At 40.0% G+C, this 16,858-nt stretch overlaps 1 protein-coding gene and 1 pseudogene across 1 annotated transcript in view; one reads left to right on the top strand and one right to left on the bottom strand.

Annotated features, from left to right (window-relative positions):
* Positions 1 to 16,858, top strand: part of DACH2 (dachshund family transcription factor 2) — a 781,274-nt gene that overhangs the window by 709,758 nt on the left and 54,658 nt on the right. The gene's annotated exons all lie outside the window — the stretch shown is intronic.
* LOC105979658 lies at positions 1,442 to 2,154 on the bottom strand (annotated as a pseudogene).

Below are 16,858 nucleotides of genomic sequence, written 5' to 3'. Positions count from 1 at the left end.
TAAAACATACAGACACTCTCAGCACTGTTTCTTCAGACACAGTGGTAGGTAATGTTTGGTAGTTATTTGAGTTATTTATAGCTTCTCTCAAGACACTGTGAGGGAGAATGCATCTGCAAAACATAAACTAACTATGCACATTTTAACATCTGTGAATTCAGGTATTTTAACTGAAATTTAGATGGAATCTATTGTCAATAAATGAAAACAGAGACATGTCATTGTGTTAAAAACGTTATTTATTTACACACACTAGAAAAATGCCAAATACAAATCTAATCATCAAAGGCAGAGAACAGGGAATGACAAGAGACTCAGAGAGAATGAGCAAAGTGATCTAAGCTTGTGTTCAAATAAATTAGAAACATGATCACTTTTCAGGGAGTTGGAGAAATATACCTGCTCAGGGATAGAAGCATGATATTAAGGTCACTGAAAGAAAGAAAAGAGAGGCACCAGACAAGTGAAGATAATTTCATATGACTCAAATGTGAATGAAATTAAAATCAAGTGTTGATTCTTAAAGTATTGTATCCAAATAGATAAATCAAAAACATATAGCAATTTCCTAGCTTCTGTCCTAGAATATAAGACAGAAAGAGTGGGTGATTTGTGCAAGTCTAATTACTGGATTTTAATGTTAAAATGCATTATATATTAATTTTTAATTTCCTCTTCTTCATATTAATAAAAACTTCCTCTGGTTATTGTAATTCATAGCATTTAAGCATTCGGAGAAATAGAAAATGCTGAAAAAATTTAATGTAAGATTAACTCTAGAATTTTGTGCAATTTTATGCAAAGCAAATTTTTTTAAAAAATGTTTTTATTCTCTAAGAACTATAATTGACTTTAACTATGTCTAAAGATGAAGCACTGGTGGTATAGTGGTTATGAGCTGGACTACTAACCACAAGGTCAGCAGTTCAAACACCACCACAAGTTCTCCATGGGAAAGAGACAGGGCTTTTTATTCTCATAAAGAGTTATAGGCTTAGAAACTCACAGGGGCAGTTCTACCCTGTCTTATAAGGTCACTATGAATTGGCATTAACCAATGTCATGAATTGTCCTTTTGTTGTTGTTTTGGATATGTATAAAAATAGGATTATATAGGGAAATAAATGAGGATGAAACTGCTGAAGGAGATAGCTGAAAAAATATGGGTACAGTTTTTATCAGTGTGATCAGTGTTAAAGTAATGTAGACGACCAAAACAACATTTATCTATCTAGCTAGCTTTAAAATCTATGTATTTATAGGTTAATAAAAGCGTCAAATGCTCTACTGTGTCTGATGAGAACCAATATAGACATAACCCTGTAATTCTAAATTTGAGATTCTTCTTTAAGTCTAAAGCTCTTTTTTTCCCCATTTGAATTTGAAAGCAGTTACTGTTTTATTACAAAAAGCATTATGGCAGCCACCTTAGTTCATCCTTCTAAATTAGCCTGGTGTTCTGGTTTTCCCTGTGGCCAGCATCTCCACCTTCTTCGAAATGGGTCCTCTTTATCTTCACCCCACCTCATGGAGAAGATCATTTGAAGGCCACAGGAAGTTATTAGCGTCTTTGAAGCGTTTCTCAACAGTGTAGATTTCAAGAATCAGATCCTCCATGCAGATAATGCCATATTTACCAAGAGACTGTGCAAAGTGTTATCTGTCAAGGCAATACGCTTCATATTAATTTTGCCATAAGCATGCTTGTAGATGAGTTCATTCAGTGACTTCAGGTTTGGGTAGCCCCAAGCAAAGCATGGTTCCACAATCCTCAGCATGTTAACTGAACACGTGTTAAGCATAACAAAGGTGCCATTGAAAATCTGGCGAAGTGGAAGAAGCTGCCACACTTTTGGAACCTTTGGACTCACAACATTGATACTTCTGATCCTGATAACGAGCGCCAGTTTGGTCTCCCCAGATACATAGAACTTTTCTTGCCATCTGAGCCATTTGGATTTAAGTTCTGTATATCTGCCCGTATTCCTTGTGATAGTGCTTAGCTTTCTCATAGGTAAGCTTCCTCTTTGCCTTTAGAAACATCTTTTGGGCAAACTTATTTCTCAAGTTCTTGATCTTCAGTTCTACGAAATTCCTCCACTTTTTCTTCAGGGTCTCTAGAACAGCAGGGACATTTTTTATCTCCATCATTCCAGCCAGCTTTAAAAAAAATGAGCAGTCTTAATCTCTTATGACAGAAGATGGAAACACAACAGACCTCAAGTACTATGGTTATTATAGAAAGTGAGGAATTTCTTAAGTGTCTTTGTTTCGACATCTTCCCACGTTGTTAGGTAGTGTCAAAATAGGTCTGATTTACAGTGATCCTAGGTAAAACAGAACAAAATACTGCTGCATCCTGTGGTATCCTTACAATTGTTACATTTGAGGCCAGAATGCAGCTACCAGGTAATCAAACTAATGGATCCATAAATATTTCTATAAAAGAGTGAATGTAAGAAAAATAACATTAATAAAGGAACTCTGAATTTGCCAAGGAAATTTAAGATCGATATCACTCCTCTCTTCTCAGTATAAAACAAGCATCTTAAACCATCAACTCTCAATTGGAATAAAACTATAAATTCTATTTAAGAAGGGGCAAATTAAAAAAAAAAAAGAAGAAGGGGCAAATTTGCTGCCTTTGAGTCGATTCTGATTCACAGCAAACCTAAAGGAGCTCTCCGTGACATAGCACACATTGGGCTGCTAACCACAAAGTCAGCAGTTTGAACCCACCAACCACTCAATGAGAGAAAGATGAGGCTCCTAATAAATTTTTACAGCCTTGGGAACCCTACGCAGCAGTTCTCCTCTGTCCTCTATGATCACTACGAGTCAGAAGGGGAAGAGTATGACTCAAATAATGTGGTAAGGAACACGTAGAGTCTTAATAGCTTGTAAGCAGCCACCTAAAATGCAAATAATGGATTTTCTCCATCTGGAGCAAAGAAAAGTGACGAAATTCAAAGCACGGTGGAACAAGCAGTCAAATGGCTAATGGGCCATGTGAACCCCAGCCACCTTGGCCTTGAGTGCAGAAGAATGAGAGTGACTAGCTACCACTAATCACCACTCTAAAAAGGGATCACATTAGAAGATCCTGGATAGAGTGGGAAAAATTGTCGAACAAAACTCAAAATCAAAAACGGGCCAAGCTCACTTGTCTGAAAGAGACTAATGGGTCCTAGAACCTATGGTCCCTAGAAACCCTTCAGATCTAGGCGGAAGTCACTCCAATGGCTCAATTTTCAGTCACCTCATAGACAAGCCTTTAAGATGAACAGTAGCATCTGTGAGGTAGCACTTCTTAGAGCAATGAAGCTGGAGATCAAAAAGACAGCTTTGGCCTAGTGATAAACCTCCAAGGGCAGGGTGGAATACAAAAGAAGGGAAAGTGGAAATGAGAAACACAAGGAAGAAGTGGTAGGAGTGTTATTACATTATGGGGAGTATAATCAACATCATGAATCAAAATATGCTTGACTTGTTGAATGGAAAACCAATTTGCTCTGTTAGCTTAATTACAATAAAGTAGGAAAAAGAAGACTGTGATCCTGGAGTCTTTCAAATCCCCTGAGACTAGTTTGTGAGATGTTTCAATTACAAAATCTCAAAGTTGATTTGTGTCTGCTTATTAATGAAATAGACAAGCTCATGTCACCACATTTATGCAGAACTGTCACAAAAGCACTTTGCTCCTGAAGACACCTCGCCCCTCCCACCACTCTGCAGGGCCCAAAGTAATCTGTTTTAACATCACAATGGAATGCAAGTTTGTAAGTGCCCTTAGGGCACTTCTTGCTTAACCTACCCCTTTCTCCTTATCAAGAGAAGCATTAAGTTTATTCATTTCCACTCACCAGGGGGGCAAATTGAAGATAAAATCCAGAAATAGGATCCTACTTAAAACAAGGGGCCTGAAACTTTACCTAAATGTACTTCTGTTTTACTTCTGTCTATACCGCTTACTTAGTGATATAAGAATGCTAACTTGATATTTCTTCTGCTTTCTGTATCCCACCTTCCCTGAGTAATATTTTAAAAGGATTAGCCAGAGAAGATGGGCACTGCAGTATGGTGGATAGAGCCTTTTAACATCTTCCCTGCCATTTGGGAGAGACTGATATAAATAAAGACTTCACATAATTTAAGTTGGACATTGTATTGGTCTTCATTTACTCTAACTTGCAACAACTAGAAAAACAAATACATTACTATAAAACTTTAATAGTTGCTACATTAACTGATTCTTTCCATTGTCAAAGGGTGTTTTAAAATAAAATTTCTTAGAAAAGTCCTAGAAAGATTCACAATTAAAAAATGGTATATCATGGCCCTCACTGGACGGAATACACAGCAATCAAGTCAACTATATCTGGGGAAAGAGATGATGAAGAAGCTAAATATCAGAAGCCAGGTTAATGCTAGAGACCAACTCTGGGCAAGAAATGCTCATATGCATGTTCAGTTTGAAGCTAAAGAAAATGAAAACAAATCCACAGAAGCCGACATACGAGTTTGAGTATATGCCACTTGAATTTAGAGACCCTCTCAAGAATAAATTTTACATATTGAACACTAATGACCAGATAACAGTGAGACAACATCATGCATGAAGAAAGCAAAAGGTAATTTAAAAACACAAGAAACAAAGAAAATACCAAAATAGATTTCAGAAAATCAGAGTAGTAGCTAAAATGAATGGAAGAAATGATGATGTAAAGAACCAAACAGAAAATCTTAAACTGCAGTTCATGAAAACAAAGAATTCTAATTCAATGTGCAAAGATCTGGAGTCCAAAAAGCAAACAGGAAAAACACAACCATAACGTCTCAAACGGAAGGAACTGATGAAAAATTTCAAGCTGCAAGGGGAAAGAATGAAGGATTATGTGGACAAAAGATTAGAAGATGCAGGAAGCCACGAAGAAGATCAAAGGAGCAGACCGTCACTGAAGCAGAAAGAACCGGTTAATGTTCAACCATTTTTGAAGGTAACAAGAACCCACGATATAAAAATAATGATTATAAACTGCGCTGAAGGCATTGGTATATAGCAATGCTCCAGGATTTAAGGAATACTAATTATTTCAACCACAGTATGTAGCATGGGAAACATTCACTCATTGGTGCCAATAAATTTGGAATACGGCTGCATGGCAATAGATTATAGATATCTACATTTGTGTCCATTCCAAATTAAAATGGTCCAAGAGAATGTAGAAATTAACATTTTGCTGCAGGTAATTTTAAAATGCATGTAGTACTACATGGACATGGACTTGCCAGAAATTCAAGGCAGGTTCAGAAAGGGACAGGGAACAAGGCATAACATTGCTGATGTCAGATGAGTCTTGGCTGAAAGCAGAGAAAGAAAGATGCCAACTTGTTTTGTTATTTTTTAATTGCTTATGCAAAGGAATTCAACAGTAAGGATAATAACACATTATGGATAACATTGTATGGTAGTTACATAATCTGGTGGCAATTTGGGACTTGAGAGGATTAAGAGTGAAGGGGTCCAGTCTGGCCTGCCAATCAAGATATAACCAATGAGGCCTGTGTGGGCATGGCCTTCTCCTAAGAATTCTGGGAACTCCTGTGTTTTCCCTCCTTGGAGGCAGGAGAGCCTCTCCGCTCACTCCCTTGGAGACGCTCAACTGACAAGGCTGACTCCTATCCAGACCCCCCATGAGGAGAAGCCACACTGACCGCCCCTGATGTAGCTCTGGGAGCTGGAGATGCCTGTGGAGACCCCTGCCAGCACCGAGATGCATACATGCCTCTGGATTATAAGACTTCCCACCCACTGGCCTGTGATCTTCCTGCATTCGCCGCATTGCATGTGTTCCATGAGTCAGAAGAGCACTTTATAGATTGGTATTAGACGTAAGTGCTAATATTGGACTTATGAACTTGATCTGGACTGCGCCAGGATGTTTTCTTAATGTATAGAAACCTTGTATATAAAACTCTCTCTTATACCACATACAAGTTTCTATGGATTTGTTTCTCTAGACGGACCCCGACGGACACACATTGTGAAGAACAGGAATTACAGAGAGTTCATTGTATTCATGCAAAACCTATACAGAGAGCAAGAGGCAGTTTCTCACACAGAACTAGGTGGATATTGTGTGGTTGAGTATCAGAAAAGGTGTGTGTCGGGTTTGTATCCTCTCTCCATATTTATTCACGCCATATGCTAATTAAATACTCGGATAAATTGGATTATATGATTAAGAACATATTAGCCAGAAACCTCTTCAGACTCATGTAGCTGCAGGCTGATGACACAGAAAGGTGAAGTGGGATGCCGGCAGACCACAGGCCACTGGGTGCACAATTGTGTGGATCCAAGGTCAGTGGAAAAGTGGCAGAGCACTCACACCTCTAAGAGTCAGATGACCCAGTTAGGACTCCCCTGGAGGCAGGCGCAGAGAACCAGCAAGCAAGAAGGCAAAGGGACAGAGAGGGAGGGAAGGTGTGTGCCCCCATTGTCTAGCTTATAAGAAGGCCACAGCTCCCAGGGGGCATCAGCTTACCTGATTGACAGATTGAACTCCATACTTAAACAAGTGCAGGAAGACATAAGATATGACTGCCATAGACCACCCCTTGTCAACTTGACAGCTGCACAAAATTCTTTAACCATACATCATCTTTTTTTTTCTTTCATTTTATTGGGGGCTTTTACCACTCTTGTGACAATCCATACATCAATTGTGTACAACATATCCGTACATATATTCCATCGTTTTTTTTCTAGATCTTTACTTTCCATTGAGCCCTTGGGATCAGCTCCTTTTTGCCCACCCTCCCCCCACCCCCCAGAACCCTCGTGGTCTCCTGATAGATTGTAGATTGTTCATTATTTTCAAATCTCACTCTGACCTCCGTCTCCCTTCCCCTCTGGTTTCTGTTGTTCTTCCCCCTGAATGGGGGTGTTTGGTTATATGCTATTCATTGCGATCAGTAAGCCCCTCCCTCCCCACTTCTACCCTCCCTTCCCCCTACCCTTTTGGTATCTCTGTTCCCACTCCTGTTCCTGGGTTCCATGTGTTGTGAGTTTTATCTCTTGCCTAGACCTATGGACATGCTCCCATCTAGTCTAGATTGGGAGGCAGCATTGAGGTCGTGATAGCAGAGGGTGAAGAGGCCTCCAGGAAATAGAGGTATATTGTGTGACCCATTACTGCTCTACTGCACCCTGATTGACTTACCCCTTCCCGGCAACCTCTCTGTGGGGGATGTTCCATTGTCCATAGATGGACTATGGATTTCCAATCCAACCCCCCTTCATTCTCACCAATACATTTTTGTTTGTTTGTTTACTGTTTGTTGTGAATCCTCTGATGCCCATTGCCCAGTCTTCACACCTCACGATCGCACTGGTTGGTGTGCTTCTTCCATGTGGGCTTGTTGCTTCGCTGTTAGATGGCCGCTTGTTTAACTTCAAGCCTTTAAGACCCCAGATACTTTATCTTTTAATGGCTGGGCACCATCCTCTGTTTTCACCACATCTGCTTATACACCCATTTTTCCCTCAGCGATCGTGTGTGGGATGGGGTGGGGGGTGAGCATCATAGGATGAGAATTTGTTAGTACAATGTGTTCTTGTATTAAGGGGAGATATGAGCTGAGACCCAAGGCCCTTCTACAGCTTCAGTGTTGCCTTATAAATATATGTAAATAGGCCAGTACCACTATTGTTATGGATTAATGTATTTGCATAAGTGCACACCTCTGTGAATCTCCCTATCTATGCCTTTGCTTCCTAGAGCTTGCCTCAGTTTCCTTTTACCTCCTCCTGCCCCGCCCTCACTGTCCCCCTTCTTCCACCTCTTAGTGCTTCATAACTTGCTTTGTTAGGAACACCTCCTTTCCACTAGCTTGGTGTTGCTCTAATACTCAAAGGATCTCTAATCTCTCCTAGATGCCGGTTCTGCTTCCCTAGTTGTTCCCCTGTCCATGACACCATCAGCTCCCCACCCCCTTCTCCCCACCACCTTCTTCCCCGTACCTTCCAGGGCCATTGGCCCCAGTGCCTTCTCCCTGGGCTTCCCTCCCATTGCTCAACCCATACAATTAGGCAACTCATGCATGTCCTAGTTCGAACAATAAGAAAACCTATGGTTGAAGAAAGAAAAGTGAAGAGAAAAAATGAGAGAAAAGAAAAAAAGAAAAAAAAACCCAGATAAGTCCAGGTCTGTTTGCTGGTCCCCATGGGACCCTCCCCCCTGGTCCTGAGAGGAATCCAGGGGCTGCCCCTCCTCATCCTAAGTCCATTCTTGGGGCTCCTCAGGGGCTCTGTGCTCAGCTTTACTCCGATTGTTGATTTGTTGTGCTCCATTCCCCCACTGTCTCCCCGCCGTGTGTCCCCATTATTGTTCCGTCTCCGTATGCTCCAGTTAGGGGGCAACATGTTTTGAGCTGTTGGTAGTCTCACAGTCCTCTCTGTGCCCCAGCAACTCCATGCAGGGACCTCATCCTCTGGGCTTGGTGTGCCCATATAGAGTCTATGCTGACTGCCCCTTTCTCTTTTTCCTTCTCGGTTTGCTTCCCTCTGGGTATGGTAGGCTGCTTCCTTTCCCTCACCAGAAGGTCTAGTGTCGTTCTCTGCGGCACACACTTTCAGGGTGGGGGTCAGGCTGGTTCTGCTTTGGCCTGGCCTTTTAGTCCAGTCTTTTCATGGACTCTTCACGTGTTACATTGCCCTCCTGGTTTGGTGCGCCACGAGGGGGGTGGTCTATATGCACATTCCAATTTTGTGGAGACACAACCAATACTCCTGGGTGGGTTAGACCCTTGTGCCCCCCATGTCATCATCTCAGTTTCTTCCCACCCCCATTCTCCCGTCTCCTTCCTCCTTTCCCCTTCTTTAGATTCCCATGTTGGATTCCCATGTACTTCCCTGGTTTGGTCTGACCTCCCCCGACTGCCTATGGTTCCACCCCTATATTGTGAGATAAGTGTCTTTTCTTCTATTCCTGCTGTGCTGATTGTCCTTACCTCAGGGGACTCATTTATACTTGTCCTTTTGAGATTGGCTTACCTCATTTAACATTGTTCCTTCCAACTCTTCCCATGAAACAACATGTTTCATGTGATTGTCTGTGATTTTTTAGTGCTGCATAGTACTCCATTGTGTGTATATGTCAGAGTTTACTAATTCACTCATCTATTGATGGAAACTTGGGCTGTTTCCAAGTCTTTGTGATTGTGAATTGTGCCGCAATAAAAATTGGAGTACAGATGACTGGTCGTGTTTTATTTCTTACCTCCTCAGGGTATATGCCCAGTAAAGGCATGGCTGGGTCATAAAGTAGATCAATTTCTATTTTCTTGAAGAATTGCCAGATCACTTTCCATAGTGGCTGTACATATCTACACAACCACAGCAGTGGAGGAGGGGTCCCATTTCACTACATCCCCTCCAACATTTTTTGCTCTCTGATTTTCTGACTTGGGCTAGCCTCGGGGGTGTTAGGTGGTATCTCATGGTTATTTTAATTTTCATTTCTCTTGTGGCTAATGAATGGGAACACTTTCTCATGTGTTTGTTGGCCATCTGGGTCTCCTCCCTAGTGGAAGCTCTTTTTAGTTCTTTTTCCCACTTCCTTAGGGGGTTAACTGTTTTTCTCTTTTTGCAGGCCATGAGGGTGTTGTAGATTTTAATAATGAACCCTTTGTGTGATGTGTCATTACTAAAAATCCTCTCCCAGTCTGTGGGTTACCTTGTCACCCTCATGGTGACATCTTTCGAGGCGCCCAGGTGTTTTATTCTTATTAAATCTCCTTTGTTAATTTCCAGTTCACCTGTGTGTGTACCCTTTCCTCTTGCAGTGATCCTATGAGTTCCCTGGGTCAATGATCTTAGGTTTGTCCCGATTTCTTTCTTGATTGTCCTGATGGTTTGCGGTTTTACTTCTAGGTCTGTCATCCACCCTGAGTTTGTTCTTGTGCATGGGGTGAGGTAAGCTTCTTGTTTCATTTTTCTACATGTGGATATCCATAGTTTCCAACACCACTTGTTAAAAAGGGCACCTGCTTCCCACTTGATGTTTTGGGGACCTTATCGAAGATCAGTTGTCTCTATGCTGATGGTTTTACTTCTGGGCTTTCTATTCTTTTCCACTTGTCTGAGTATCTGTCATTGTGCCATTACCACCGTACCTGTGTTGTAGGTATTAAAATCGAGTAAAGCGAGTCCTCCGACTTGGTCCTTCTTCTTTAGGAGTTCTCTGCTAATTCTGGGCTTCTTCCCGCTCCATATGAAATTGGTGGTCAGTTTTTCCAATTCTTTGAAGAAGGTTGTTGGTATTTGAATTGGAATAGCGTTAAACTTATAAAGTGCTTTGGGTAAGATGGACATCTTTACTATGTTGAGCCTTCCAATCCATGAGCATTAAGCATACATCATCTTAAATGAAGGCAATAATAAAATCATAGTTATGCCTAACAGGATAAAATTAAAAGGCATACCACTGAAAATGCAGCAGCCCCATTTAAATCTTACATTTTATAAATGAATAAAACAAAAATAATCTATGCCTAACAGTCTTGTAATCACCTACACCTGACTCCTTTAATCCTATCAACATCTTCCACCAGCCATGAGAGTTTGTAAACCAGCCACTTTATTTCTTTATCCACTCCACCCTGACCTGTTTTGAGTATCCAATATCTAAACTGCCCATTCTATCAACTTAGTCCTCTAAGGAGACCAGCATGTTGTTTGATGTGAAGAATATTCATTCCAGTTGGAACCTTGTGTGTCTGCATCCATAATCATAATCAAATCTAGAGCAGGCCATCCATCAAGCCAGCAAAAAAATATGCACCTCCTCACAGCGTCAAACATCTTCTTTTGGATTCTGGTCAGCTCAGTCCTAGCCATTCCAAGATAGGTAAATTAGTGGCATAGCAAGCTAGGAAGTTTCCTATATGACTCCCCTGCTTCAGATCACTGGTCCCTTCACAAATTCTCACATGAACCCTGTATCTCAGGATAGTTCCATAGAAATTATGTTTCCTGTAATAAGAAATTGCTTATACTAACTTTATCTTTGGAGAAAACATGTTGCTTATGTGGATGATCACACATTTTTATTGTTTTGTTTCTGGACTCTGTGCTACAAAAATAATTTAAGAAGTTCCTATATACAATTTTAAATGCAATCTAAATTGATTTTCAAAATCTGTAGATCTGTAGAAAAGCCTAGTAGATGTGTCTATTTAATTTTATGTAATTTACTGAACATTAACCCAAATTAATAATTAAAATTAGATATCATTTAGAAATGATTTCTTGAAATTCTAATAACTCTTTACAAAAGACATTGTGAAAAGTAACAGAAATAATCTTTCAAATGCACAAAAAATTGAGCTCCATATGGTCCAGTAATTTCTCAAAGGTTATCTCAGTTGAACAAAATCACTATTAACTGGGATACTGTCAATCACGAAGAATTTGTGGATACTTATTTCAGGATACTGTCAATCACTAAGTGTTGTGGGCTAAGCTTTAGCCTGCTAACCACAAGGTCAGTGGTTCAAACCCACCAGCATCTCACTGGGAGAAAGATGAGACTATATACGCATGTAAAGATTCAATTTTTAATTTAAAAATAAACTTTGTTCTTGTAAATTAGGTGAAAATTTACAAAGCAGATCACAGTTTTACATTCAATAAGTCATAATTCATGCACATTCTAATTCAGTTCATCCCTTTAAATCTCCTCAATAAATGGTCACTTATCCCACTTCCTTTCTGTGTTTCCTCTTTCCATTTTCCTTCTTTCCTAACCCTCTGAAATGCGTCCTTGGGAAAATGCTAAAAGCCCAAGGAGCAGGTGCACTCTGCCCTATAGCACTGCGGTGACTCTGATTCAGAATTGACTCAGTGGCGGTGGGTTTGTCCTTTATGTTTGAGTCCTGATGGTGTTGTGGGTAGGTGTTAAGATGCTAACAGTAAATTGGACAGTTTAAACACACTAGCAGCTTGGTAGGAGGAAAACAAGGCTGTTTGATTTTGTAACGATTTACAGACTAGACTTGTAACCTAGTGGGTTACAAGTTAGGCTACTAACCACAAGCCCAGTACTTTTAAACCACGAACCACTCACAGTAGAAAGACGAGGCTTTATAATTCAGTAAAGATGAACTGTCTTAGAAATTCACAAGATCAGTTATATTCCAACCTGTGAGGTCGCTATAAGTGAGAATAAACTAGATAGAGGTGAGTCAAAATTGACACATTGAGTGGGTTTACATTTGGGTTTTTATCCTATACTTTAAAAAACCTTCAGAAAGCTGATGGTGCCTGGCTATCAAAGATATAGTGTCTGGTGTCTTAAATAGTTGAAGATAAACAAGTGGCCATCTGGCTCAGAAGCAACAAAGCCCACATGGAGGAAGCACACCAGCCTGTGTGATCACGAGGTGCTGAAGGGATCAGGTATCAGGCATCAAAGAACAAAAAAATCATATTGTAAATGAGGGTGAGTGCAGAGTGGAGACCCAAAGGCCATCTGTAGGCAACTGGACACCCCCTTACAGAAGAGTTGCAGGGAGGAGACAAGTCAGTCAGGATGCAGGGTAGCAATGATGAAACATACAACTTTCCTCTAGTTCTTAAATGCTTCCTCCCCCGACCCCCCACTATCATGATCCCAATTCTACCTTAATAAGCTGGATATACCAGAGGATGTACAGATAGGAACTGGAAACACAGGGAATCCAGGACAGATGATCCCTTCAGGACCAGTGGCGAGAATGGAGATACCTGGAGGGTGGAGGGAAGGTGGGGTATAGAGGGGAAACCGATTGCAAGGATCTACATATAACCTCCTCCCTGGGGGATAGACAACAGAAAAGTGGGTGAAGGGAGACACCGGACAGTGCAAGATATGACAAAATAATAATAATTTATAAATTATCAATGGATCATGAGGGAGGGGGAGCAGGGAGGTTGTGTCATCTGCATCTCAGGTTGTTAATAAGCATTCCTCCAATTTTATACATTGCTTTTCATCATATATAATACATATTCTTAATTATAAGATATGTTGTCCCCCAATTCCAAACCCCAAGTGAGCATATAGTCATAAGTACAGTCTGGAAGCTCCACAAAAACCTGTCTACCATGGGTGACCCTGCTGGTATTTATAATAATAGCAGCACAGCTTCCAGCATTATAGCTACAAGTCACCACAGTATGACCAAATGACAGGTGAGTGGCCACCAAATGTCAATCATTGTTAATAATCTTTGTTGTAGCCATATAGAAAAATATCAATGAATGAATATTAATTATATCTTCCTGCACCAAAGTTATACAAGAGAGTTGAATAAACTTTATAAGAAAACTAATTATTTAGTACATTTAAAATGTGTGCTTTATAGTTTTTTTGTTGATGATTTAATTTAGTATCACTGCCAATAAGTGAACCTTGAAGACAAAGACTGGGAAAAAGGATATGGCAGTCTATTTCTGGGGAGAAAAGAAAAAGCTGGTGAAAAAATTACGGATAGCAGAATAGCCCTGTCTGATATAGTGCTGGAAAATGAGACATTCAATTAGAAGTCTCTCAAAATATGATTGGGGAAGATCTGTTGTTTAAAGTGGAATTATCTTTAATGACATGGATTTAGCAATGTTTTTAAACCTTCATTTACTGATGTGGAATGATCCAAAATGAGGAGGAGAAGAAGAAGAAGAAGAAGAAGAAAAGCTTGAAAACATTCATTCATAAGCTGAACATAGAATGTGTATAGTATAAATCCAGGAAAACTGGAGAAAGTATAAAGTGAAATGGAAATGCTTACCAATCAATATCCTACATGGTAATATATATATCTCCTACATGGTAAAAAGGTGCAATGGATTAGTGTTGGCCATTTTGAGTGAGAAAACCATATAGACAAGCCCCACCAGCAGGTGATTCTGACTCAGTGACCTTAGAGGACAGAGTAAACTGACCTTGTGGGTTTTATGACTTCAAATCTTTGTGGAAGTAGAAAACCTCATCTTTCTCTTGAGAAGTGACTAATGGTTTTGGACTGTTGACCTGGCAGTTATCCAGCCAACTAGTTACCTGATAAACCACCAGAACTCCCATTATATGCTCTAATATCCTGAGATACAACGCTGTCAGTGATAGGACAATATCCATACATTTTCAAGGAATATCAGTTAATACCACTATTATTCAAATTTATATGCAAACTACTAATATTAAAATTCAAGAAATTGAATATTTTTACCATCATCTGCAGTCTGCAATTGATCAAACATGATACTTTTATAATCACTGATTGAAATAAAATTGTTGGAAATAATGTCAATATAAAATACTCATTGGCATCACTAGGTGATTACAGGGGGTTGTGGACTGCACCAGGCAGCACTGCCTGATGGGGTGACACCAAGATAGCAAGGTGTCAGCACAAAATAATTAATTTTATTAAAATATCCCTGTAGTCATTTATAAGAACAAAAATATTTTTCATAATCCTACCTTGCATTTATCAATATACTGTTGTATTAGTCTGGGTACTTTGGAGAAACAAATCCACAGCAACTCATGTATAAGAGAGAGTTTTATGTAAAGAAAATGTGCATCAGGAAAACATCCCAACCCAATGCTGCCCAAGCCCACAAGTCCAACATTAACCCATTAACCCAACACCAGTCCACAAAGTCCTCCACCTCACAGAACAGTGGTAATGATGCTGACTGCAGGAGGAAAGCTGAGTCAGTGAATGAACAAGCATCTCAGCACTAGCAGGGGTCTCCACCCGGCTGCTCCAGCACCCAGGGCTTCATCGGGATAGGTCCATGTAGCTTCTCCTTGGGGATGTCTTGTAGGAAAGTCAATCTTGCAAGCTGAAGCAGGGAACTGCTAAGGCAGCCGCACCCGGTGCAACCATCACAAAACAAGAGACCCGAGAACTAGAAAGGCGAGGCTTCACCACCCATTTAGCCCTCCGCCTTTCAATTAGCCCCACATGTGATCGGCCAGGCTGGCACAATTAACTAACTCAACTGTAAACTATAAAACTCTATGCAATTTACTTTTTGAGCTTTCTCATGTAATTTTACTGATGCTTAAGACATGGATGTTCATGCAATGCATTTCATTTTTAACAACCTCCAATTTTCCTAGATTGATAGTTCATACGTTCCACATTCCAATTATTAATAGATGTTTTCAGATGTTACTTCTCATTTTGAGTCATGTTTAAAAGATTACTCCATCTACTTCATTATAGTGGATGGTGTTTGAGAAGGCATCTCTCCATCAGTCATATTTGAGTGCCTTCCAACCAGAAGGATTTATCTTCTGGTACAATATCTGACAATGTTCCACAATTATTCATGAGATTTTTAGTATTTGAATTTCAGTATCTCATGCCTCAAAATTGGGCAGCCTATTACTTCTTCCTAATTCAAATTCATGCACCAACCACTAAAGTTAGTGCTGAGGAAATTGAAGAAATTTACCAAATTTGCAGTGTGAAATTGTTGAAACAGAAAATCAAGATGTGTTGCTAATTATAAGCAATAAGGAGGCAAGGCTGGGAACAAAGAGGAAAGAATGATTGTTGGGAAATATGGCCTTGGTGATAGAAACAAAGCTGAAGATCACATGATAGAATGTTGCAAGAGCAACAACTTCACCACAAATACCTTTTTCAACAACATAAACTTCAACTGCACAAGTGGTCTTCTCCAGATGGAATATAAAGAAATCAAACTGACTGTATCAGTGGGAAGAGATATTGGAGCAGCTCAATATTAGCAGTGAAAACAAGACCAGGGGCTTACTGTGGAACAGACCATCAAATTGCTTACATATACATGCAAGTCGAAAACAAAACAATTTCACAAAAGCCAATCCATCACCTTGAGTATACCCCCAACTGAATTTCAAGAACATCTCAAGAACATATTTGATACAAGAAGCCCTGATGAGATGTAAAATTACATCAATAACATCATACATGTAGAAAGCAAAAGGTCAATAAGAAGAGAGGAAAGAAAGAAAAGATCAAAAAGGATGTTCCAAGAGGCACTGAAACTTGCTCTTGAATGTAGATTAGTTAAAAAAAAAAAAAGGCAGGCATGGTGAAATCAAAGACCTAAACAGAAAATTTGAAAGGGTAGCTTTGAATTTTTCAAGAAGAAAAATTAAAGTAAAATAACCAAATGATCAATGACATGGAAGTAGAAGAAAAAGGAAGAACACACTCAGCGTATCTTATGCTTAAAGAACTGAAGAAAATAATAAGAGCCTCGAGTTGCAATAATAAAAGATTTCATAAGCAAAATATTGATGTATGCAGGAAGCATTAAAATCAATGGAAGGAAAAACACTTTGTTCTAACAACCTGGCATTCTGTAATGCTCATCCTCCTGACAGGAGCTGAAGACAAATTGGGTGCATAAGCAAACGTGGTGAAGAAAGCTGATGGTGCCTGGCTATCAAAACATATAGTGTCTGGGGTCTTAATGGCTTGAAGTTTAATAAGTGGCCATCTAACAGAGAAGCAACAAGCCCACATGTAAGACACACACCGGCCTATACGATCATGAGGTGTCAGTGGGTTCAGGTAACAGGCCTCAGAAGAACCCAAACAAACAAAATAAAACATATTGTTAAGAACAAGGGAGCTGGGAGCAGAGACCCCAAACCCATCTGTAGACAATAGGACATACCCTCACAGAAAAGTCACATGGAAGCAATGACCAAACCAGGGTGTAGTATAGCACCGATGAAAAACAATATTCCTCTAGTTCTTTGAGGCTTCCTCACAACCCCATCCCCACCCCCCACCCCACCCCCCCCCC

This window comes from Echinops telfairi, unplaced genomic scaffold (assembly GCF_000313985.2).
Source record: "Echinops telfairi isolate 266 unplaced genomic scaffold, ASM31398v2 ScPeMD7_42;HRSCAF=159, whole genome shotgun sequence".
In the NCBI taxonomy this organism is placed as follows: Eukaryota; Metazoa; Chordata; class Mammalia; order Afrosoricida; family Tenrecidae; genus Echinops; species Echinops telfairi.
This window is presented reverse-complemented; position numbering and strand designations above follow the sequence as displayed.